Source organism: Anabrus simplex, chromosome 2 (genome assembly GCF_040414725.1).
Source record: "Anabrus simplex isolate iqAnaSimp1 chromosome 2, ASM4041472v1, whole genome shotgun sequence".
NCBI lineage: Eukaryota > Metazoa > Arthropoda > Insecta > Orthoptera > Tettigoniidae > Anabrus > Anabrus simplex.
The window spans coordinates 248,242,260-248,267,189 of NC_090266.1; positions in this window are offsets into that span (position 1 = coordinate 248,242,260).

Genomic DNA, 24,930 nt, shown 5'->3' on the forward strand with positions numbered 1-24,930 from the left:
TAATGTATCAAAACGAAGGTTCTGTACATTATAAGGCTCCTTTTATACATACATGCCACATGCTACATGCCACATGCTTGAAGCCAGGCATGTGGCGTTCTCACTTGGAAAGGACCCTTTTATAGTTTCGTATCTGTCGAGCAGGTACAATGGCAGAGTTTACATCTAAAGTATTCGCAGGAAAAGGCATTTCAGTTTTCATCCTCTGAACATTCAAATATACAGTATATGATAGGAGCTTTCAAAATCCTTTACACTGACCCACGAGAGGACGAAACAATGTTTTTAATTATTTTAGGATGACCCCAAAATCATTTGATGAATTATTTGGAAAAATATAATGTCATTTCCATATTACAAGAAAACACTTCCTGCGCATTCGTCCAATAGAGCGGTTCTGTGAAACTACAATCTACAGATGTATTAAATACAAAGAACATTATATAAAATACCATGTAAAAAACTAAATGTAAATTATTTCTAACGTTATGTTTGTAACTTTAGCTTTGAGTAAAGTTCATGTCCTTTGTATATTGCTGACTAGTCTTTTCACATTTAAAACTATTCAGAACTTGCTGATTTCCAAGAATGTGTAGATTCATCTAGGCAAATATATGATGGCCGGCGTTGATGTGGATCATTATAGTAAATTTGGAATTGACCTGGATCAGACAAAGATGTAGAAGGTTGATTTGGGAGGACATAACTCAATTGGGACTGACCCGAATCGGTTTGGTTTCGGGAGTGTGCATTATATGAATCTTTCTTCATACGTAGGGGTGATAACGCTGCAGATTTACTCCCACGCCTTATTCCGAAGATCTCGATTTTTGTAGTCTTCGTTACCTGGATCCCATAATACCGATCTACACTGCATTCGCTAATGAGCAGTTCCGTATCTAATCCAGCATCCATTGTCCTGGTTAGCACTCGACTAGACCAGAAACTGTACTGAACCGCCTGGCATGAAGCGTCAACTATAAACATTCCCATAAGGTTTTGGCCCCACCCGCGCTGCGTAACATGTCAGGCGTGGCGGCCACCTGCTCGTCCCGACCCGCCTCAGTCACATGCCTGGCGGGTGGAAGCGACCGCGAGACGCGAGCAGGTAAGTATAAAATAGTCCCATTGAAACAATGTTAATTCACATGCTTGACGTGTGGCGTGTAGCATGTGGCATGTAACTATAAAAGGAGCCTAAGCGTACTGATAGAAAATCTTCGACAGTAAAATGTCGACAACAAAGGCTTTTACGACCACAACACTTTTGTGCTAACCAGAGACCGTACTGCTACAGAAATATCGGTATAATACCGGTATTTTTCGGTATTTGCCAGTACCGCTGTAGGAAACTCTACATCGTTAACACCGGTATTATGTCGTAACATGACGTGCATATCAGTACAGACGTACCCTCGAAGTCTATAGTATCTCGTGGCCAGAAATATTCATTTCAGGCAAGAAATCAGTGCAGCCCTCAGAACCACCCAGTACCTGTTTACACACTCTCTCTCATTGGTCACATCCATTAAACGCGTTAACACATCCACACATCTGAAGAGTGAGGGGAGGTGGAGAAAATGGAAGTAACAGGATATCTAGCATGAACGATACACACGCGGAGGGGAAGGGACTTGCTTCCCCACATGCCCACACGTCCCACTGCTCAACAATGAAGGGAGAGGGGAATGAAGGGAGGAAACACACGGCTCCTCAAGGCAACAGACGTAATGTGTATGTCAACTTATTGAGGCTCAAATTCTCGAGTGTCTTTGTAATTCTTGTGTGCGAGGTGTGGCTGAAATGTTAGCGGTCTCGACTCTGACTTCTTTATCAAATAGCATCGCGCTCAACCACCGTAAGAAAGAATGACCCTTATTTCTGTCAGTATAGGCCCTGTTAGATACTACTACTACCACTACTACTACTACAAATAATAATAATAATAATTGTTACCGTGTTTTTGCGGTAGGTAGGGGAGAAAGAAGGTGCGGGCTTGAACGGGTCTCAAACTACGGAATCAAAGTTAATGTAAAATTTAACAAGGTTATATTTTCTTTTCAAAATTAAGAAATAAGAAGTACGGCAGGTACAGAGTAGCAAGGCAACAAAAGGTGCAATTACAGTATTTACAGTATTTGGGCTTCGAGCCCCGAATTCACACTTCTGGGGCAATTAGCCCAACCTTACTCCAAAATAAGTTTTACCAGAGGGGCAGAAAACCCCATTCATGTTCAGGAGCACTTGCTCCAAATTACACAGAAAAGCCTCCTCGAGGCATACAACACTTAATTTTCAAGAAAGAGCCACACGCTCTCAAACTTTAAGCCTCTCAAAGGCCACACCAAACTCCACCTTCAAGTTGTCCTCTCGGGACATAGACACAGGGGTAACATACCCAACCTACTGAGGTCTATTAAATGAAAAAGTGTAATTACATGACCTCTAAAATAACAATTTGAGAGGAGGCGATCTGCACTCCTAATGTATTTGTTTCAAAACCTAATTTGGCTCTAGGCCACTGATGCAAGGGCTAATCCCATACTACAGAGGTGACTTTAGAAAAGAACAATTTACATTACATTACGGAAGAATCGGTTGTGAGAAATAAGTTCACCTCAAAGCAATATGAGTGGGAGCTCGAGAGGGTTAAGCACTCTCTATCCCAATATGTAGCTTTAAAAGAGAATAGACGCTAAGAGTAGTTACATTTTAGGAAAGGTTACATGGTGGAAACTCTTCGGACCCGCCCCGAGAGTTAAACTGCTGAGCTAGCAAGAAAAGAAGATATTAAAAGGCCATTACCTGGTTATTGAGCTGCTGCCCGAAGAAAGAGGCGCTTCCCGCCCCCAGCTATGTACTTTACACACTAAAAGTTGGAACAGAAGTGGCACCGAGCCCCTAAAATCAGCAGTTTATATACTCTCGCGGAAAGTTCGAGGCGTTTCAGGGAAGAAAACACCCGCCCACAATCACTTTATTGGTAAATTTCTCCAAAAAGCAGTTCTTTCACATGGCACTAGGGTGCACCATAGTAGTTTTTCAGTAGTGTCCTCTAGAAGAGAAAGTTCACACTTCTTACTACCGTAAAACAAAAATACATCAAAAGTGACACAGTTCAAAAACTCCAAAATTTCCAAGTAGTGACATCTTCTGAGAAACTTGAAAATTAATACCGTCGATAAAATTCAGACTTCCTCCCGCAGAGGAGTTTCAACTGGCGCAAATTTTAAATTAGCGGCGTGGAGGTGTACCGCCCGGTACAGACCTCCCCCCCCCCCCAAAGTTCCTCCAGGGGTGACACATGAAATTTGTTTGAAAACCAGGTCCAAGTTTTGATGTTGATATTGAGATTAATTGCAGAAGTATTTATAAAAGTTTCTTAATTTGGTTTGATTCAGTTTCAAAATTTTTGTAGTTACTGGCGAAGTAAAGTCTTTATGTTTGTAGAAGTTGAATTCAGAAGGAAAACTTTAGTTTTTAAAGTTGAGGAAATTTTTCTAAGTCCACCAAATATTGCAGTAGAATATCCAAGAAAAGGTAGTAAAGTTGAACTGGAATGTCCATATAGCTGGATATGTACTTCAAACGTTGATGATTTTAACGGCCAGACCAGCCGCCAGTGCTTGCATTCAGAGGAGGCCACCCGGGCCCCTCAAGTACCCTGAGATACCGCTCGCCCGCACTATGAGGGGAGCAGAGGTGTTGAACCACGCCGCGCCCGCGGTGAACATATACAGGCTGCGGGCCAGTAGCAGGTCGTGCGCCGCACATCAGCCTTGGCCGGGAGGAGAGCTCCGGCTCGCCGTGCACATGTCGTCCTCGCTGGGGTCGAGGGGGCCCTTCCTCTATCCCAGACGCGGCGCAGTGCCGCGCGGCTGCGGGGGCACTGAAACATTGAAGTTAGGCGGCAGAATTTTTGTTGGACCAGAATAATAGTAGGGTACATTCATTGTGGAGAGGTTGAGGGGCCAGCAGCGTGCAGCAATTCATTTCAGATGCGAGCCACTGTGTGTAGTGGAGCAGGAGACGGGAGCGTGGTAATGGCCGTGGTAAGGACAGAATGGCAGTTTAACTAATCGGGGGAGGTTTACAAAAAATGCTTACATATAAAACAAAATATTATAGAAGGGGCAGAATGCCTTAAAAGTGAAAACTCAAAAAAATATAACCTTCATAATACTTTCAAATTATATAAAGCAAGTTGACACAAAATTTACACTGGTTTCACCTGCGACAGGTGAACCCTAAATATCCTCTCGGTGGCTGGGTTGCTTAATAACAACGTAACCGGTGTAAGGAAATCGAGAATTATGCACGGCCCATGAAATCTGGGGGCAAGCTTGCCCGCGGGGACAAAATTCTTGACCATCACTTGGTCGCCTACCTTCAAATTGGTGGGTCTCCGTCCACGATCACATCTTTCCCTAACCTTTTCATGAGATAATTTAAGATTGGCTTTAGCCTTCTTCCAAAGATCTTTGATATTATCCGGATCTATTGTCTCAGGTAGAATGTCACTCAGAGACCAGAGGTTAGAGAGCGGCGAGTTGGGAACAAACTTGAACATCAAAGAAGCTGGAGTAAATTTGTGAGATTCATGAACCGCCGAATTCAAAGCAAAAGCTAACCAATGCAGGGACGTGTCCCACCTAGAATGATCTTCATGATGATAGGCAATAAGCGCGGACCTGAGATTACGATTAACCCGTTCAGCCAGAGATGGTTGAGGGTAATAAGCCGAAGTCGTCACATGAGAGATGGACAAGTCAAAACAGAATTTACGAAAAAGGTTTGATGTAAACGCCTTAGCATTATCAGACACGATGAATTGGCACGGACCAAAAGAAGCAAAAATAGAATTTAAGCAAGTAATGGTGGACTGAGCGGTAGCCAGCTTAGTCGGAAATAACCAGGAAAATCTTGTAAAACCATCTACGCATACAAAGATGAACTTGTTGGCATTTCCCTTTCACTGGGGGAAGGGTCCTACATAATCAATATACAGGCGTTCCATGGGGCGCGGCGCTTGATGCGAAGACAAAAGGCCTACCTTGGTGGACATAGTTGGTTTACTAAGCAAACAAGATTTACAAGCTTTTACTAGTTCACGGATTTCACCGTCCATACCCTTCCAGATGAACATTTCACGAATCTTCTCACGAGTTTTAAAGATGCCTAGATGCCCTCCTAATGGGGTTTCATGATAATACTTGAAGATCATAGGTACAAGAACCGCTGGAACGACAACCTTCATCATCTTATCATGCCTGGATGGGCAACATAAAACACCATTCCTCAGAACATAAGGGACGACATGATCCCCAGAAGAAAGGGTTTCCATTATCGGAGCCAGCGTCGGATCTTCACGTTGGTATTTCTCGATATCCCTAAAGAGCATGGGAGCATCAGATAAGATGGCATTAACATCAGATAGTATGGACTCGGGAGGTGATGAACTGCCGACCGGTTCATGGGTCTCGATGTCGTTGGAAAACATACGGCTGAGTCCATCAGCAACAACATTTTCGGTACCTCGGATATGCCTGACATCGAATTGGAAGGCAGAAATACGGATGGCCCAACGGGCTATACGACCAGTACTACGCGGCCTACCTAAGACCCAGCTTAAGGCTTGATTATCTGTCTCCAGGTCGAATTTGACATGTTCCAGATAGAGACGGAACTTTTCTAAGGCAAATAAGACTGCCAAACCTTCGAGCTCATAGATGGAATACTTGGCTTCTTGAGCCGACAAGGTCCTAGATGCATAGGCGATGGGTCGCCTCCCTAGTTCAGTCTCTTGAAGAAGGACTGCAGCTACTGCTGACGACGACGCGTCGGTTTGGACGATGAATTTCTTTGAGAAATCAGGCATAGCAAGTACAGGGGCATTACAGAGAGCTAATTTAAGATCTTCAAAAGCGGCTTGTTGAGAAGGTCCCCACTCGAATTTGATGCCTTTCCTACGAAGAAGGTTCAAGGGCGCCGCTCTATTAGCGAAGTTAGGAATAAACTTCCTGAAGAAATTCACCATACCAATGAACATGGCGATACCTTTAATGTCCTTGGGAGGTTTAAAATCACGGATGGCCTGTGTTCTAGAATGATCGACGGCAACACCATCAGGTGACACAATATGCCCTAGGAATGACATAGAGGGCTTAGCAAAGGCAACCTTGGACAACTTGACAGTTAACCCAGCCTTACGAAGGCGATTGAGAACTTCTCGCAGATGATCTAGATGTTTTTCAAAGGTCTCCGAAAATACGACGACATCATCCAAGTAGTGATACAAGTACTCAAATTTGATGTCGGAGAAGACCCTATCTAGCAGCCTAGTGAGTACAGCTGCTCCCGTGGGGAGCCCGAAAGGCACGCGGTTGTATTCGTATAAATTCCAGTCCGTGGCAAACGCTGTAAGATGTTTAGACTCTTCCGCTAGGGGAATTTGATTATAGGCCTGATTCAAGTCCAAGATAGTAAAGAACTTGGCCTTACGAAACCATGAAAAACAAGAATGAAGGTCAGGAAGGGGCACACATTGTAACACCACCTTCCGATTGAGAGCCCTATAATCAATGACAGGCCTGAAGCCACCTTGGGGTTTCGGGACTAGAAAAATAGGCGAAGAATACGCCGACTTAGAGGGTCTAATAATACCATCCTTCAACACCTGATCGATGATTTCTTTCAGAGCCTTCATTTTTGGTGGAGATAGCCTATAAGGTGGAAAACGGACAGGAATCGAATCCGTGACCTCAATTTTGTATTCAATAAGGTCAGTAACACCAAGAGTATCAGAGAACACCTCTGGAAATGACTGACACAACTTACGAATACTATCAGCCTGCTCCTCAGGTAGATGTCTAAGGTCTAACAACATCTCATCCTGGGTAGGCGAAATAGATGAACATGATACAGAATTACACTTTAACAAGGGAATTTTACAATTGGACGCAAATTTGAATGTGCACGACTTACTCTGAAGATCGAGCACAAGACCAGTGTGAGAAATGAAGTCCGCTCCCAGTATGATGGGGCAAGACAAGTGCTTAGCCACAAACAGTTTGGTTTTCCATGTAAATTTAAAAATACGAATTTTGACCTGTACAGAACCTAGAATTTCTAATGGAGATGAATTAGCCGAAACATATTGAACAGTAGATGAGCCATTGTCAGGTAATTTACAAACAGACTTCAATTTTGAATACCATTGGTCCGAAATAATTGAACAAACACTGCCTGAATCTAATAGAGCGGTTATAGGCTCGTTATTTAACTCAATCTTAAGAAAAGGAACAGGTGCGGGGGAATCCGCCGCAATCCTAAGACACTCTTTGGGGCATTCAAAAGATGGATTTGCAAATTGAACGTTCTCTGAATTTACGACCTTTTTGCCAGGGGCTGAGCCTTGGGAAGCAGAATTAGTCGACTCAGCCGAAGCCGCTAGTCACATTTTATTATTGGCATTGGTGGAATTTGCACCAGAAGTTGAGCAGGAGGGGGTGCTATTTGAGTTTGGGCAATTCTTGGCGATATGTGAGAAAGCCCCACATTTAAAACAGCCTTGTGATGAACCAGCTCCATTATTTGCCCTACTAGACTTGATCAGTGGACACTTATTGCGAAGATGGTCAGGCGACCCGCAAGCATAACATTTACGAGGTGTGACTGATCGGCGAGGTGGAGGCCGAGTATTACTAAAAGAAGGCGGGGGTTCTTTCGCGACACGCAAGGAATCGGCGTATCTCACTCCTTCCGCTGAGACGGCCAACGCTTCAAGTTCAGAGAAAGTTTGCGGGCACGCCGCGAAACACAAATATGACCTATTAGGTGGTGAAATTCCTTCTACAATAGCCTGTACAATCTGATCTTCAGGAAAATGAAGAGCGAACACCCTAGTATAAAATTTAATGTCTTGTATGAAATCAGCCAGATTTTCATCCAATCTCTGTAATCGATAATAGTACTTCTGAATCAGAGATGACCTCGCGCGGGCGAGAATAAAATTTGCAAGTAAGTGTGCATGAAAATCTTCAATGGATGACTGTTCGGCTATGGCTCTTAATATTTTGTCAGAGAGAATACCAATTGCATAAGGATAGATGATTTGCAAAATTTGACACGGAGAAAGAGAAAAAACAAGGGCATGATCCTGAAATTCAACTAAAAACCTTAAGAAGGAAATACCTTCACTGGTGGTGTTGACAGAAAACTTCGAGATACCTCTGAGCAACATTGCCAATGGATGAGGCAAACTACTGAACCCAGGTGACATAGTCGGTAAAGGTTTAAGTGGCAAAGAAGTTAATTCAGAACGTACATTATTCAATGAGTCACGGCGTTCAGACTCGTTGTCCAATGGGGCAGAGATAGTTTGAGCAGCAACGGTTATCCTATTGACTTCTCCCTAGGAGGCTCTTCCTCGCTACCTGCATTCATCGGGGTTGGTTGATCGATTTTGGGAGGAACTTCCCCCGTTAACAATTGGGTAACCTTACTGGATAATTCAGAAATATTTTCAAGCAACATACTAGCTTCCTTCCTCTGAACGTCATTCAATTTCAGAGACAACAGATCGTTAACTCTATTTGAAAAATGATATAGCCTGGCTTGCACACGCTTAATTTGATTAGGAGAAGGATCATTTTCATCAAGAAAACTAACTACCGATGCTAGCCCAGTAGTATTCTCGGTGATCGTGGAAAGAGAGTCGTCAATTTCTTTCTCCCCCAAAGTGGGGATGGAAATGGGCAAATCAAGGGACTCTCTAAGCTTGTTTGTGTCTACCGCAACCGTGCCTCCAGATTGCACATTTCTGATAGTTAATTCATAGATTAACTCCTCCTTCCGCAAATAGTTAAGATGGAGAACATCGCGAGGGCCGGGCATGATGCCAGAACAATTTTGAAAAGAAAAAAAATCAGAAAATTCCAGCAACTGAGAAAATTGTTAGAGTTCGGAACACAACAATGTTTAGCCGTCAAAAGGGGCTAAATTGAGACCCATTCAACCACGCTCTGCTACCACTTGTTACCGTGTTTTTGCGGTAGGTAGAGGTGAAAGAAGGTGCGGGCTTGAACGGGTCTCAAACTACGGAATCAAAGTTAATGTAAAATTTAACAAGGTTATATTTTCTTTTCAAAATTAAGAAATAACAAGTACGGCAGGTACAGAGTAGCAAGGCAACAAAAGGTGCAATTACAGTATTTACAGTATTTGGGCTTCGAGCCCCGAATTCACACTTCTGGGACAATTAGCCCAACCTTACTCCAAAATAAGTTTTACCAGAGGGGCAGAAAACCCCATTCATGTTCAGGAGCACTTGCTCCAAATTACACAGAAAAGCCTCCTCGAGGCATACAACACTTAATTTTCAAGAAAGAGCCACACGCTCTCAAACTTTAAGCCTCTCAAAGGCCACACCAAACTCCACCTTCAAGTTGTCCTCTCAGGACATAGACACAGGGGTAACATACCCAACCTACTGAGGTCTATTAAATGAAAAAGTGTAATTACATGACCTCTAAAATAACAATTTGAGAGGAGGCGATCTGCACTCCTAATGTATTTGTTTCAAAACCTAATTTGGCTCTAGGCCACTGATGCAAGGGCTAATCCCATACTACAGAGGTGACTTTAGAAAAGAACAATTTACATTACATTAAGGAAGAATCGGTTGTGAGAAATAAGTTCACCTCAAAGCAATATGAGTGGGAGCTCGAGAGGGTTAAGCATTCTCTATCCCAATATGTAGCTTTAAAAGAGAATAGACGCTAAGAGTAGTTACATTTTAGGAAAGGTTACATGGTGGAAACTCTTCGGACCCGCCCCGAGAGTTAAACTGCTGAGCTAGCAAGAAAAGAAGATATTAAAAGGCCATTACCTGGTTATTGAGCTGCTGCCCGAAGAAAGAGGCGCTTCCCGCCCCCGGCTATGTACTTTACACACTAAAAGTTGGAACAGAAGTGGCACCGAGCCCCTAAAATGAGCAGTTTATATACTCTCGCGGAAAGTTCGAGGCGTTTCAGGGAAGAAAACACCCGCCCACAATCACTTTATTGGTTAGGGATAAGCAGCATATTCAAGTTGGGGGAAAATACATCAGATTGTTCAGAAATTAATTAAAGAAATTCGGGATTGGCTAAATACAAAACAAGGGGAAAGAGAGGGGTATACAGCCAACTTAAACAATAACAGACAGAAATTTAACAAGAAACAAACTTTTGAAATAAAAATTTCTCCAAAAAGCAGTTCTTTCACATGGCACTAGGGTGCACCATAGTAGTTTTTCAGTAGTGTCCTCTAGAAGAGAAAGTTCACACTTCTTACTACCGGTAAAACAAAAATACATCAAAAGTGACACAGTTCAAAAACTCCAAAATTTCCAAGTAGTGACATCTTCTGAGAAACTTGAAAATTAATACCGTCGATAAAGTTCAGACTTCCTCCCGCAGAGGAGTTTCAACTGGCGCAAATTTTAAATTAGCGGCGTGGAGGTGTACCGCCCGGTACAATAATAATAATAGTTATCCTCAAAAACCAAACTAAAAATAACCTGGCATTAAATAATTATGATTATCAGAGAAGCAAGGGCGTTTGGAAGACCGTTCCTATGAAGTTACTGTCAGTGCTAATCAAGCAATTAAATGCCTAATATTGGGGCGGGATTTTATTCGTACACATTACATCGCTATTAAATTACAGTTAATTAATTGTTTTCCTTGATTGGGAGAAGCCAATATAGCCAGAATATTTAACCATATGAACATCTTTATCGGTTCCCGAAAAAATGGAGTTGGAAGTGGCCTCTGAATGCACAACGTCACAAGCCACACATCCTGGAGGACGAACACATGTGACGTTGTCTTGGTTACTTCTCCTTCATCCTCAAGGTTGGCCGAAACCTTCGCCCAAACGTCATCTCTTTCCTTTTCCAACCGGAATTCTTGTGATCGCGATTTACATAAACGATACAACAGTATAATACCTGTAAATGCATCCGAGATTAAAAGAGTAAAACCTGGATACTAAATAAGTGACTTAAGTAGTCCTGATAAGCCTAGTCATTACGTTTACATGGTGAATGAAATGAAATGGCGTATGGTTTCTAGTGCCGGGAGTATCCGAGGACATGTTCGGCTCGCCAGTTGCAGGTTTTTATTTGTCGTCCAAAGGCGTCCTGCGCGGCCTGATGAGGACGGAATGATGATGAAGAATACACATACAACTATCTCCCGCGCCAGCGAAATTAACAATTTATGGTTAAAGTACCCGATCCTGCTGGGATTCGAACACTGGAACGCTCGCAAGAAGACCGGGCTCCGGACTACATGGCAAGGAAGTAGCCCTTCTAACCGGATGTTTGTTGTTTCGTTGAGGTAAGTATTGATCTGTGCCAGCGTCTTTGGTTTCATAGTTAGTGTCAATGGCTGCCACACCCGGAGACCCGGGTCCGATTCCCGGCTCTGCCACGAAATTTGAAAAGTGGAACGAGGGCTGGAACGGGATACATTCAGCCTCGCAAGATCAACTGAGTAGAGGTGGCGGCGAGAGAGATTCCATTCCTACATAAGCTTTCCTCAAAGTGGTTTTCTGTGGTTTCCCACTTCTCCAGGCAAATGAATAGATGGAACCTAACTTAAGGCCACAGCGGCTTCCTTCCCTCTTCCTTGTCTATCCGTTCCAATCTTTCCAAACCCCAACCACAAGGTCCCCGTTCCGCATAGCAGGCGAGGCCCACCTCTGGGAGGTACTGGTCTTCGTCCCCAGTTGTATATGCCGACCAAAAATCTCACGCTCCAGGACACTGCCCTTCAGGCGGTAGAGGTGGGATCCGTCGCTGAGTCCAGGGGAAATCCAACCCTGGAGGGTAAACGTATTAAAAAGATTAAAGGAAGAAAGAAAGAAAGAAAGAAAGAAAGAAAGAAAGAAATAAAACACCGACCTGTGCAGTGTGCTGTTTCGTCACCTAGTGGAGGAACACAGCATCCATTAATCGGGCTGCAGTTGTGTGGTGAGCAAGTTAAAATTGATAGAAAACACAACCGGTATAGTGATACTTTGAATATCAGCGAACATTAAACACATCCGAAAACATAATAAACAACCTCTTGCATGTTGTGAAGGTTTGTACAGTACGTAACCTAATAATAATAATAATAATAATAATAATAATAATAATAATAATAATAATAATAATAATAATAATAATAATAATAATAATTGTACCGGAGGTTCACCAACTCCGTGCGTTTAAAGTAAGCGCCTTTTAGGAGGCCATATGTTATACGAGCAGTGAAACTCATTACTGAAGAAGTTTTGAACTTTATATCCTTATAACTCTACTGTCCAATAGTGTACTCCCTTTGGAGAGAGGATGGACTATTAAATTTCAAGAGATTTTTGTATTCATAGGTTTTCAGAACTGATTGTTGGTAGATTTTTTGAAGTTCTAAGGTTACTAGCACTTCTCTCTCTTCCCGCCTGCTTAAAATTTTAGCCAGTAAGGAATTTCGGTATTTAATTTTGTAACCAATGAAAAATGTGGGCGTGGACAGGGCTTCGGCCCAGAGAGTTCTGGGACCTTCCTCTCCGCTATAAAAGCTGGGACCTTTTGGGCCATGCTGTCTCTTCGATCTCTCCAGTCAAGAAGTAGTGTGCGTTCGTGGAAGAGGCAGGGGGCTAGCCTGGCCCATCTCCGAAAGACTCACCAGCTCAATGTAATGGCAGATATCTTTTAATCATGCAAGAGCCTCAGAAAGCTAGTTTTAAGGGAAGGTTTCAAATTCATTCGTTATGTAAAATTCAGTATTTAAATGGAAATTTTCAAGCAAGTCTAAATGCCGTAGTCTAATTTTGGGAATAAAGAGTGTGAACCGTACTTTATTCCCCTAGAATTTTCTATTGAGGTGACTATGATTTCATAAACTTTAAAATTTATCTATTTCTTTGGTAAGTGAAATTTTCTCTCCATCTAGTCACCTCTGTAGGCTTAGCATCTGTAACTTCGGGCCATAACCCCACATAGGGATTTTGGTATTTCCAAGTGAATTTCAAAGGAGTTCAAGTGTTTGCCTCATAACATTTTGAGTTTTGGCCAATAATTTTAAATTCTTATTTTTTTCATTGAAGCCAGGTAGAATGGGCATTTTTGCCCCTGTTAAAATTTAACTTCCAATTTATATGTTATTCAGACTGTTGAGCGAGTAAGACAGTGGAAAATGTTTGTATTGACCTTATGTTAAAGTTAGATTATGCCTTGGAGAGGCTTGAATCTTGTAAGTTTTGGAGAGTACCCTCCTAGGGATTTAAGTGTGTGGAGCAAAGGTTCTCTTTTGAATGTAGTAAATTTTGGAGCTAAGTCTCGTAGTGGATTCATTTAATAGAGCAATTGTGATCTTGTAGAAAATTGTAACTTGGGAGCTTTAAGCTCATTTTGTTAAATCGTTGTTGTTTGCTTTTACAACATTGTTTCTCGAGCTCACGAACTAACCTTTATTTATCCCATTGTTATTTGTTATTGTTTAACAAAGTTTAAAGTCCGAAAAGAAAAAAAACAAGGAAAGGAATAAAATTTCGAATTTTAGAATATAAAATTATACTTCGGCCTTTTCTCTGTCCACCATTCATGCTCGCACTTTCTTACACCTCGGCGTTCCATAGAATCCTCGGAACAAGAGGTAGCAGAGCGTTGTTGAATGGGTCTGGATAAAGCCCCCTTTGAATGCAGTTCATAGTCTTTGAAATCGAACTCTAAACACATTTCTCCGTTTCTGGAATTTTCCAAATTTTTTCATATTTCATTCACCATGTCTGGTCCTAGGGAAGTCCTTGCACCGTAGTTGTCCGCGCAAGGAAGCGCTTGCTTACGAACTTTTGATTAGAAAAGTCCCATCTGGTGGCACAGTTGCGATAGACGCGGCTAAACTTAAAGAATCTTTAGTGTGTCTCATCTGTATTCCGATATATGGGCGCAAGGAAATTGGCGAGGATCTGTCCACCATCACAGCCAATACTACCGAGCTTGCCTCTGTTTTAAGTTTTTCTGAAGTAGGTGAACCTTCTGAAAATCAGCTAAAGCGTGTTCAAGCAAGATTGTTCCATTTTTACAATAGGGCTAGGTACCTATTGTTTGTGATATTGAAAGACGTTCATGCTAGTACAACTAATACTCTACTTGAACACATTTCTGAGTTGTCAAATTAGGTTAATCAATTGTTGTTTGGAGCAGACAGTGCTAACGGTGACAATCTTCCTCCAGTAAATGTACAAACTGAAGTGCCTTCTGAAAGCAGGGAACCTGCTGGCCAACAACAATATTCTGCCCCCTCTGAACAAGTGAAGCATCCACTACATCTTCCACCCTTCATCATCAGTAATGTCGCTCTTGAAGCCCCTCATTCTCCTATGCCGTCTCCGATTATTTCACCAGGTTTCAGTAGCTTACCCCACCCCTTAGTCATGTTGCTTGAGGGCATCTCAATATTTTTCGGTAAATTCTACTAATGATGTGGTTACCTTTGTAATGTTTCTGGTGGAATTTCAGGATCATGCCTTAGTGTTTTTTCTTACCCAATCTCAAATTCTCCAAATAATTTACCCCTACTCTCTTGGTGTCCTCTCTGATATAATTGTAGAGGCAATAGCTGATAGAAGTTATACAGAAGTTTTCCTTGCATATCTTTCAGCTAATTTCATTCCTGCAAGAGCAATGTCATCCCTAATACAAGAGTTCTACTTCCGAGTTCAAAGGCTAGACATGTACATAGCAGATTTCATTCAAGATATGCAATATTATACAAGGGTATTCGCCCTCCATTAATCAGGTCAGATTTTGCAGACCATTGTGGAAGAGATTTCTCCATCATATAGGTCTTATTCTTGTTTAGCTTCTCGACCTCAAACATTTTCGAAACTCGAGGTTATGGCAGTGTCTGCGGAAGGAGTTAGGTATGCTAACACCTTACGAGTCGCTAGAGATCCTCCTCCATCGGCTAATAATTCTCGGCCACCTCATCGCAGAACCTTCTCTCCACGCAAGTGTTACGCGTGCGGATCGGCAAGACACGTTCGAATTAAGTGTCAATTTGTGAAATCTAGTGGAACTAGGAATAGAGCAGGGCAATCCCGGGGATGTTTCAAGTGTGGATCATTTTCACATCTTTCCAAAAAGTGTACTTCACTTAACAGTACACTTTCCTTTCAACTTCTGGTGTTGCCTCCACTAATTTATGCGATGGGAAATGACTAGTGCGCTCGGAGGAGTTACCAGCTTCAGCTTCTCGAGGCTCAGAAGAGGTCCAGCCGTTCACATAACTTTCTGTTGAAGAAACACCCTCTAATTTATATTTTGAAGGCCCGAAGCAATGTCTTAAAGCGCCTCCCAGACCTCAGGATTTGTGTCCTTCCTCAAAATTGTGATAAATAACGAACCAGACACGGCTCTGTTAGACTCAGGAAGTGTTAGCTCCATTCTTCCGAGGAGTGGTATTCTAAATTGAAAGTTTTCTGTAAATTTCCTGATTATTGTTTTTCTTCTGTCAAATGTGCTTCGGCGAATTCTACTCCCTTAGAAATATTAGGATTTATTCGTGCTAAAGTTCGCATTTCCAAATTTACCTGGAAAATTAAGTTGATTGTTACCAAACATTTGTCATGCCCTGTGATAATAGGGGCAGTTTTCATGTCGCATTCTGGTCTTGTGCTCGATCTTCAGAGCAGGTCTTGCACATTCAAGCTTGAAAGTAATTTACATATTACCCTCTTAAAATGTAATTCTGCCTCATCGCCTTCTATTCCGCTTACTTAGAGTGGGATGTCGTTGGACCTTAAACATCTAACTAAAGACCAGGCTGAGAGTATTCGTACATTAAGTCAGTCTTTTCTCGATGTACTGTATTTTCGGAAACCCTTGGTGTTACTGACCTAATTGAATATTTGATTCAGGTAACAGATTCCATGCCTGTAAGGTTTCCTCCATATAGGCTGTCTTCACATAAAATAAAGGCTCTTGTGGTGATTGTTGATAAAATGTTGAAGGATGGCATTATTCGACCGCCAATGTTGGCGTATTCATCGCCAATTTTGCCTGTACCGAAACACCAAGGTATTCTCAGACCTGTCATGGATTACAGGGCGTAAAACCGTATGGTCTTATTGCAATCAGTGCCCCTTACTGATTTGCATTCATGTTTCTCTTCACCATCCTAGATCTTAACCAAGCGTACAATCAGATTCCTCTGGCGGAAGAATCAAAATATCTGATGGCATTCGCTACATATTATAACTTGTATGAATACAACCGCGTGCCTTTCGTGCTACCCAGGGGCACGGCTGTTCTCACTAGACTGCTATAAGGGTCTCCTCTGACATCAAGTTCGAATCTCTCTACCATTACCTTGATGAAGTCGTACTTTTTTCTGAAGCCTTTGAAGAATAGTTCATCTTAAGGAAGTCTTAAGTCGCTTCCGTAAGGCCGGATTAGCAGTAAAGTTATCTAAGGTATGTTTTGCCAAGTCTTCTACGTCATTCTCAGGGCATATTGTGTCACCCGATGGAGTTTCAATCGGTCATTCCAGAACGCAGGCAATTCGTTACTTTAATCCTCCTAAATATGTTAAAGGAATTGCTAGGATCATTTCTTCAGGAAATTTATTCCCAACTTTTCTAATAGGGCGGTGCCCCTAAACCTAATTCGTAGGAAAGATGTCAAGTTCGAATGACGCCATCGCAGCAAGTTGCGTTCGAGGACATTAAGTTAGCTCTCTGTAACGCTCCAGTCTTAGCTATGCCAGATTTCTCTAAAGAATTCATCGTTCAAACCGACGCCTCATCATCTGCAGTCGCGGTTGTCCTCCTACATGAAACTGAACTCGGAAGGTGACCAATTGCCAATGCGTCAAGGCTCAAGAAGCCATGTACTCCATTTATGAGTTAGAAGGACTTGCTGTCCTGTTTTCCTTGGAGAACTTTCGCCTGTATCTTGAACGTGTTAAGTTTGAATTAGAAACCGACAATCGGGCTTTGAGTTGAATATTGGCTAGGCCCCGTTGTCATGTACGTGTCACCCGTTGGGCTATCCGCATTTCGGCCTTTCAGTTTTGACGTTAGGCACATTCGGGGATCTGAGAATGTGATCGCAGATGGGTTAAGCTGCATGTTTTCTGGAGAGGTTGATCCCATTGAGTCGGAAGGAAATTATTCCCCTTCTCTTTCCATACCTCCTTGTGTCAGTGCTATTTTGACTAATGCCCCTATGTTATTTCGTGATATTGAAAAATATCAACAGAAAGATCCAGTGCTGGCTCCGATTATGAAAACCCTTTCTCAGAGGAACATGTTCACCCTTATGTTCTGAGGAATGGGGTTCTGTGTTGCCCTTCAAGGCATGATCAAATGATGAAAGTTGTAGTTCCAGCTGTTCATGTGACTATTATCTTCAAGTACTACTATGAAACCCCATTAGGGGAACATTTAGGCATCTTCAAAACTAGAGAAATAATTAGAGAAGTGTTCATCTGGAAGAGTATGGATGGCGAAATTAGGGAAATGGTTAAAACTTGTAAATCTTGCTTGCTTAGTAGGCTAACCTTGTCCGCTAAGCTAGGGTTATTGTCATCTCATCAAGCAACTCGCCTTACGGAGCACTTATACGTAGATTACGTCGGACCTTTCCCTCAATCGAAGGGGAACAGTAACAAATTCATCGTTGTGTGTGTACATGGTTTCACACGGTTTTCATGGCTATTTCCAAACTAAGCTGGTCACCGCTCAGTCTACCATTTCTTGCCTTAATACCTTGCTTCTGTAGGTCCATGTCAATATATAGTCTCTGATAATAATTTCATGCGGCTATTTCTATCCTAGTGCAGCCCTTGTAAGGCAGACCCTCCGATGAGGGTGGGCGGAATCTGCCATGTGTAGGTAACTGCGTGTTATTGTGGTGGAGGATAGTGTTACGTGTGGTGTGTGAGTTGCAGGGATGTTGGGGACAGAACAATCATCCAACCTCCGGGCCATTGGAATTAACCAATGAAAGTTAAAATCCTCGACCCGGCCGGGAATCGAACCCAAAACCCTCTGATCCGAAGGCCAGTAGGCTGACCATTCAGTCAACGAGTCGGATATAGTCTCAGATAATGTCAAGGCATTCACTTCTAATTCATTCCGCGGATTTTGTTTTGACTTATCCATCTCACATGTAATGACATCTGCCTATTACCCCAGCCATTTCTTGCTGAGCGGGTTAACCGTAATATTCGATCTGCCTTGATCGCATTTCTTCATGAAGACCATTCTGGTGGGATACTTCACTGTATTGGTTATATTTTGATTCAAATCGGCTGTTCACGGGTCACACAAGTTTACACCTGCATCTCTCATGTTTAAGTTCGTTCCTAATACGCCGTTGTCTAATCTATGGTCAGTCTTTGAGATTTGTCCAGAATCAATAGACTCCGAAATATCAAGGATATGTGAAGAAAGGCTAAAAGAAACCTTAAAGTTTATCATGAGAAAGTTAAGGAAAGATATGATTGTGGACGGAGACCAACTAATTAAAATGGTGGAGAGAAAGTCATGGTAAAATATATCGTTCCTGCAGGCAAGCTTGCAACCTGATATCATGGACCGTGCATGATTCTGGATTTCTTTAACGCCGATCACCCTCTTGGTGAGCAATCCAGCACCAGCACCAAGGCTATACACTACCACTTTCGACCTTAAATAGTTGGGGTATCATTCAGGCTTGACCACTACACGACTTCCCGGGCTCAATTACAGAGCAGACAACGAAATAATTTTTAGTATTTATCTGTCCCAAGTAAAACCTGTATGACATCTCTGTTTTTCAGTATAGGCCATCTAGTCATAGCATTGCGAATGTAATTATATTTCTTTCCTTAACATCTTATAATCTTAAGTTTTCGTACGTAAATTGAAAGATGAGGCCTTCTGCCCTGTTAACTCTGAAAAATATCTAAGGATTTTTTTACTCTGTCATTTTTGTACAAACCTCCCCTTCAATAAGTTTTTAATTTTTCGTCATTTTCCCGTCTGCCATTACCTCGCACCTGCCTCCAAACTTGAGCCTGGAATCCACACATTTGTTCTCTATGCCGCCCGCTTTAACTGCACCACCGACCAAAAGAAACCTTTCCTTCCAATAAAATAAAAGCAGTCACAGTTGCCCAGAACATTATTGTTGCATTGCTCTAATGTCATCTGAGGCTGTGTCATAACAACTGGCGAGAGATGGCGGCGCGGGCTGAGGGCCAACCCTGTTCCGGACCAGTCTCCTTGTCTGCGGCAAACTTGAGCACCATCATTTGTGGCAAGGGCTGAGATGCGGTTCCACATCCGCCCACTTCATCATTGGGCAGAACTTTCGTATTTGGTTCGTAGCGACCCACACCATGGCTACCCCTCTCCAGGTAGCTGGTGAGACGTATCTGAGGGTACTTGGGGGTCCTGGAGACCCCATCCTGGCATCGGAATTGGCGGCGGCTCTTGCCGTCAACATTGGACATAACTCACCGGCCTTATAGAACATCATAAACACACCAAGAATGATTTCCTTCAAAATCCCTTGTGAATGAACTCTGCATTCTGACTTCGATTTTTAAAATTCAAAATTTTCTACATTCTTAAATTTCAATACAGTATGAACTGTGGAGGGACTATAGGGGGTGGAGGTCTCTGCCGAAGGTACACCAGCTCCGTGCGTTTAAAGTAAGCGCCTTTAAGTTGGCCATCTGTTATATGAACAGTGAAACTCATTCCTGAAGGTGTTCCGAGCTTTACATCCAGCTGACTCTACTATCGAATTGTGTGCTGCCTCTTGCGTGAGAATGGGCAGTTAAATTCAAGAGAAATTTTTGTGTTCATAGGTTTTTAAGACTGAACAGTTTGTAGATTGTTTTTGGTGGTCTAAGGTTACTAGCACTTCTATCTCTTCCCACCCGCTTGAAATTTTAGCCAATAAGGAATTTCGGCATTTCATTTTGTAACCAATCAAAAGTATGGGTGTGGACAGGGCTTCGGCCCAGAAAGTTATGGAAGCTTCCTCTCTGCTACAAAAGCTAGGAACTTTTGGGCTAAGTTGTCTTTTCGATCGCTCCATTCAAAAAGTACTGTAGAGGAAGCAGGGGCTAGCCTGGCCATTCTCCGGAAGGTTCAAGGTTATGGCAGACAACTTTTAATCATGCAATAGCCTGAGAAAGCTACTTTGAGGGGAAGGTTTCAAATTTTTAAATGTAAATTTTCAGCCAAATCTAATGACCGTAGTCTAACATAGGGAATAAAGAGCGTGAACACTATTTTATTCCCCTTCAACATTGTGTTGAGCTGACTATGATTTCGTAAACTTTAAAATTTATCTCTTCCTTTGGTAATTTGAAATTTTCTCTCCATCTAGTAACCTCTGTAGGCTTAGCCTCTGTAACTTCGGGCCATAAGCCCACATTGGGATTTTGGTATTTCCAAGTGAATTTCAAAGGATTGCAAATGTTCGCCTCCTAACATTTTGATTTTCGGCCAATAACTTCAATCTTTCTTTTCCCATTAAGGCCAGATTGAATGAGCATATTTTGCCCCTGTTAAAATTTTACTTCCAACTTAAATGTTATTCAGACTGTAGAGCGAGTAAGACAGTGGGAAATGTTTGTATTGACCTTATGTTGAATCTTGTAAATTTTGGAGAGTGACCTCCTAGAGATTTACGTGTGTGGAGAAAAGACGCTCTTTTCAATGTAGTAAGTTTTGAAGGTCAGTCTCCTAGTGGATTAAATTAATGGAGCAGTTTTGCTCTTGTAAAAATTTCTAACTTGGGAGATTTAAGCTAATTTTTTTAATCGTTGTTGTCTGCTTTTCTAATATTTTTTCTCCACCTCACGAGCTAACCTTTATCTATAAAATTGTTACTTGTTATTGTTTAACAAACTTTAAAGTCTGAAAAGAAATAAAACACAAAGAAAGAATAAAATTTCGAATTTTAGAATTTTAAAATTTACTTTGGTCTTATATCTGTCCACCCATTTATTCCCGCACCATCTTACACCTCTACATTCCACAGAATCCCTGGAACAATAACAATAATAATAATAATAATAATAATAATAATAATAATAATAATAATAATAATAATAATAATAATACTTCAATTCCGGAAAATCGCAGGCTTCCTGTGCCATGCTTTGGATTAATCTGTTTTAGGTTGTATTTGGGAAGGATAATTGCTGAGAATATAATATTATTAACCAGAGCCTTATACGGATAAACTCATTTCTGGGGCAATCATGGGCGGAATTTGGAGCAGCACGCATACGGACGATTTCGCGGCAAGTAGAATGGTCTAGTGCTTCTGTTTCCATTTGATTTCGTGTGCCTGCAAAGCCATATCGTGACGGCACGGCTGGAAGTCATTTTCATGTATTCTGGAGTGATAAAAAGAAAACAACCCTTACTGTAGTTTAGGTCTAATTAACACGAATATCTTCTAATATATCACTGTGTAAGTTGGAACGATCAGGAGAAATTATGTATTGAAGACTGGGACTAGTTGTTACACGGGGCAAGTTGTTATTTTCCAGTTTTAAATCAGGCGCCAGTAGTATATCCTCGCCCTTTCACAAGATGATATCACATCACTCCTTTCAACTCCGCCGCTCGTGGCATTCAGCCACGCAGCGTTTATGTTAGCAAATGTGTATTTTTATGTCTCCCAGTAATTTCCTTGTTAATAGAATATTGTTTCATTGCTTCTAAGCATCAACACATTTGGATTCAATAATTAAATCAATATTTCATCTATATTTGAGGCAAGTGACAGTATAATCGCGAAATCTTAATTGTGATATTACGGTGTTGATGTAAGCTGCGAAACAAATGGCATCATTGGGGGCTAGTTGTTACAGTAAGTTGGGGGTCCCAAACTAGATTTTGATATATATCAAGTACGTAGGGTGCATATAGCTTACTTTTTACAGGCGGTATGATGAAATATATCCTGGACGAGGTGCTGGTAAAACCAGGTGATCTCTATAGAGAAACCCAAGTAATTGATGGTATTAGTGATCGTGAAGCTGTTTTCGTAGTAGTTAAAAATAAATGTGAAAGAAGGACTATTAGGCAGTACCATATGGCTGATAAAGCAAGCATGAGGCAGTTTAAAAAACAGTAAATATGATCGGTGGAAAACGGTAAATAAAAATGTAAACAGACTCGGGATGGGTTTAATGAAAATGTTGAGGAATGTGAAAACAGGTTTGTACTTTTAAAGGTGGTATGGAATGATAAAGACCCACCTTATTATAATAGAGAAATAAAGAGACTAAGAAGGAGGTGCAGATTGGAAGGAAATACAGCTAGAAATGGCTGTGGAAGTAAGGAGAAATTGAAGGAATTTACCACGAAATTGAATCTGGACGGCAGCTAAGGATAACACGATGGCAAGCAAAATTAGCAGTCATACAAATTTTAGCGAAAAATGGAAGTGTACGTATGGGTACCTTAAGGCAGAAACAGGTTCCAAGAAGGACATTCCAGGAATAATTAATGAACCAGGGGAGTGTGTATGTGAGTTTCTTCAAAATGCAGAAGTATTTAGTCAGCAGTATGTAAAGAATGTTGGTTACAAGGATAATGCCCAGATAGAGCAGGTGACTAATGCTAAAGAAGTATTAAAATTTACATTTGATAAGAACGATATTTACAATAAGATACAAAAGTAGGAAACTAGAAAAGCGGCTGTAATTGATAAGATTTCTGGGGATATAATAAAGACAATGGGTTGGGATATTGTACCATATCTTGAGTACTTATTTGGTTATTGTTTGGTTGAAGGAGCAATACCAAATGAATGGGGAGTTGCTATAGTATCCCCTGCGTATAAAGGAAAGGGTGATACACATAAACCTGAAAATTACAGGCCAGTAAGTTTGACATACGTTGCATGTAGACCTCGGGAAGGCATTCTGTCTGGTTATTTTAGACATGTTTGACAAATTAATAACTGGTTCGATAGAACGCAGTTAGGTTTTAAGAAAGGTTATTCCACTGAAGCTCAACTTGGTAGGATTCCACCAAGATATAGTAGATAACTTGGATTCATTAGGTCAAATGGAGTGCATCGCGATTGTCCTGTCTAAAGTATTTGATAGGGTGGATCATAGGAGACTACTGGCAAAATGAGTGTATTGGACTAGACAAAAGCGTGACTGAATTGGTTGGTATATTTCTAGAAAATAGATCTCAGAGAATTAGAGTAGGCGAAGCTTTACTTGACACTGTAATAATTAAGACGGGAATTCCTCAAGGCAGTATATTGGAGAATTAGGTTTCCTTTTATATACACTGACTGACAGAGCAAATGCAACACCAAGAAGGAGTGGTCAGAACTTTATGCCAATTGCAGGGTAGACTGACGTCACTGAGGTATGCTCATGATGTGAAATGCGCCGCTGTGCTGCGCACGTAGCGAAAGATAAATGGGACACGACGTTGGCGAATGGCCCACTTCGTACCGTGATTTCTCAGCCGACAGTCATTGTAGAACGTGTTGTCGTATGCCACAGGACACGTGTATAGCTAAGAATGCCAGGCCGCCGTCAACGGAGGCATTTCCAGCAGACAGACGACTTTACGAGGGGTATGGTGATCGGGCTGAGAAGGGCAGGTTGGTCGCTTCGTCAAATCGCAGCCGATACCCATAGGGATGTGTCCACGGTGCAGCGCCTGTGGCGAAGATGGTTGACGCAGGGACGTGTGGCACGTGCGAGGGGTCCAGGCGCAGCCCGAGTGACGTCAGCACGCGAGGATCGGCGCATCCGCCGCCAAGCGGTGGCAGCCCCGCACGCCACGTCAACCGCCATTCTTCAGCATGTGCAAGACACCCTGGCTGTTCCAATATCGACCAGAACAATTTCCCGTCGATTGGTTGAAGGAGGCCTGCACTCCCGGCGTCCGCTCAGAAGACTACCATTGACTCCACAGCATAGACGTGCATGCCCGGCATGGTGCCGGGCTAGAGCGACTTGGATGAGGGAATGGCGGAACGTCGTGTTCTCCGATGAGTCACGCTTCTGTTCTGTCAGTGATAGTCACCGCAGACGAGTGTGGCGTCGGCGTGGAGAAAGGTCAAATCCGGCAGTAACTGTGGAGCGCCCTACCGCTAGACAACGCGGCATCATGGTTTGGGGCGCTATTGCGTATGGTTCCACGTCACCTCTAGTGCGTATTCAAGGCACGTTAAATGCCCACCGCTACGTGCAGCATGTGCTGCGGCCGATGGCACTCCCGTACCTTCAGGGGCTGCCCAATGCTCTGTTTCAGCAGGATAATGCCCGCCCACACACTGCTCGCATCTCCCAACAGGCTCTACGAGGTGTACAGATGCTTCCGTGGCCGCGTACTCTCCGGATCTCTCACCAATCGAACACGTGTGGGATCTCATTGGACGCCGTTTGCAAACTCTGCCCCAGCCTCGTACGGACGACCAACTGTGGCAAATGGTTGACAGAGAATGGAGAACCATCCCTCAGGACACCATCCGCACTCTTATTGACTCTGTACCTCGACGTGTTTCTGCGTGCATCGCCGCTCGCGGTGGTCCTACATCCTACTGAGTCGATGCCGTGCGCATTGTGTAACCTGCATATCGGTTTGAAATAAACATCAATTATTCTTCCGTGCCGACTCTGTTTTTTCCCCAACTTTCATCCCTTTCGAACCACTCCTTCTTGGTGTTGCATTTGCTCTGTCAGTCAGTGTATATATATAAATGATATGAATAAAGAAGTGGAATCAGAGTTAAGGCTTTTCTACGGATGATGGTATCCTGTATAGAGTAATAAATAAGTTACAAAATTGTGAACAACTGCAACATGACCTCGATAATAATTTGAGATGGACAGCAAGCAACGGTGTGAT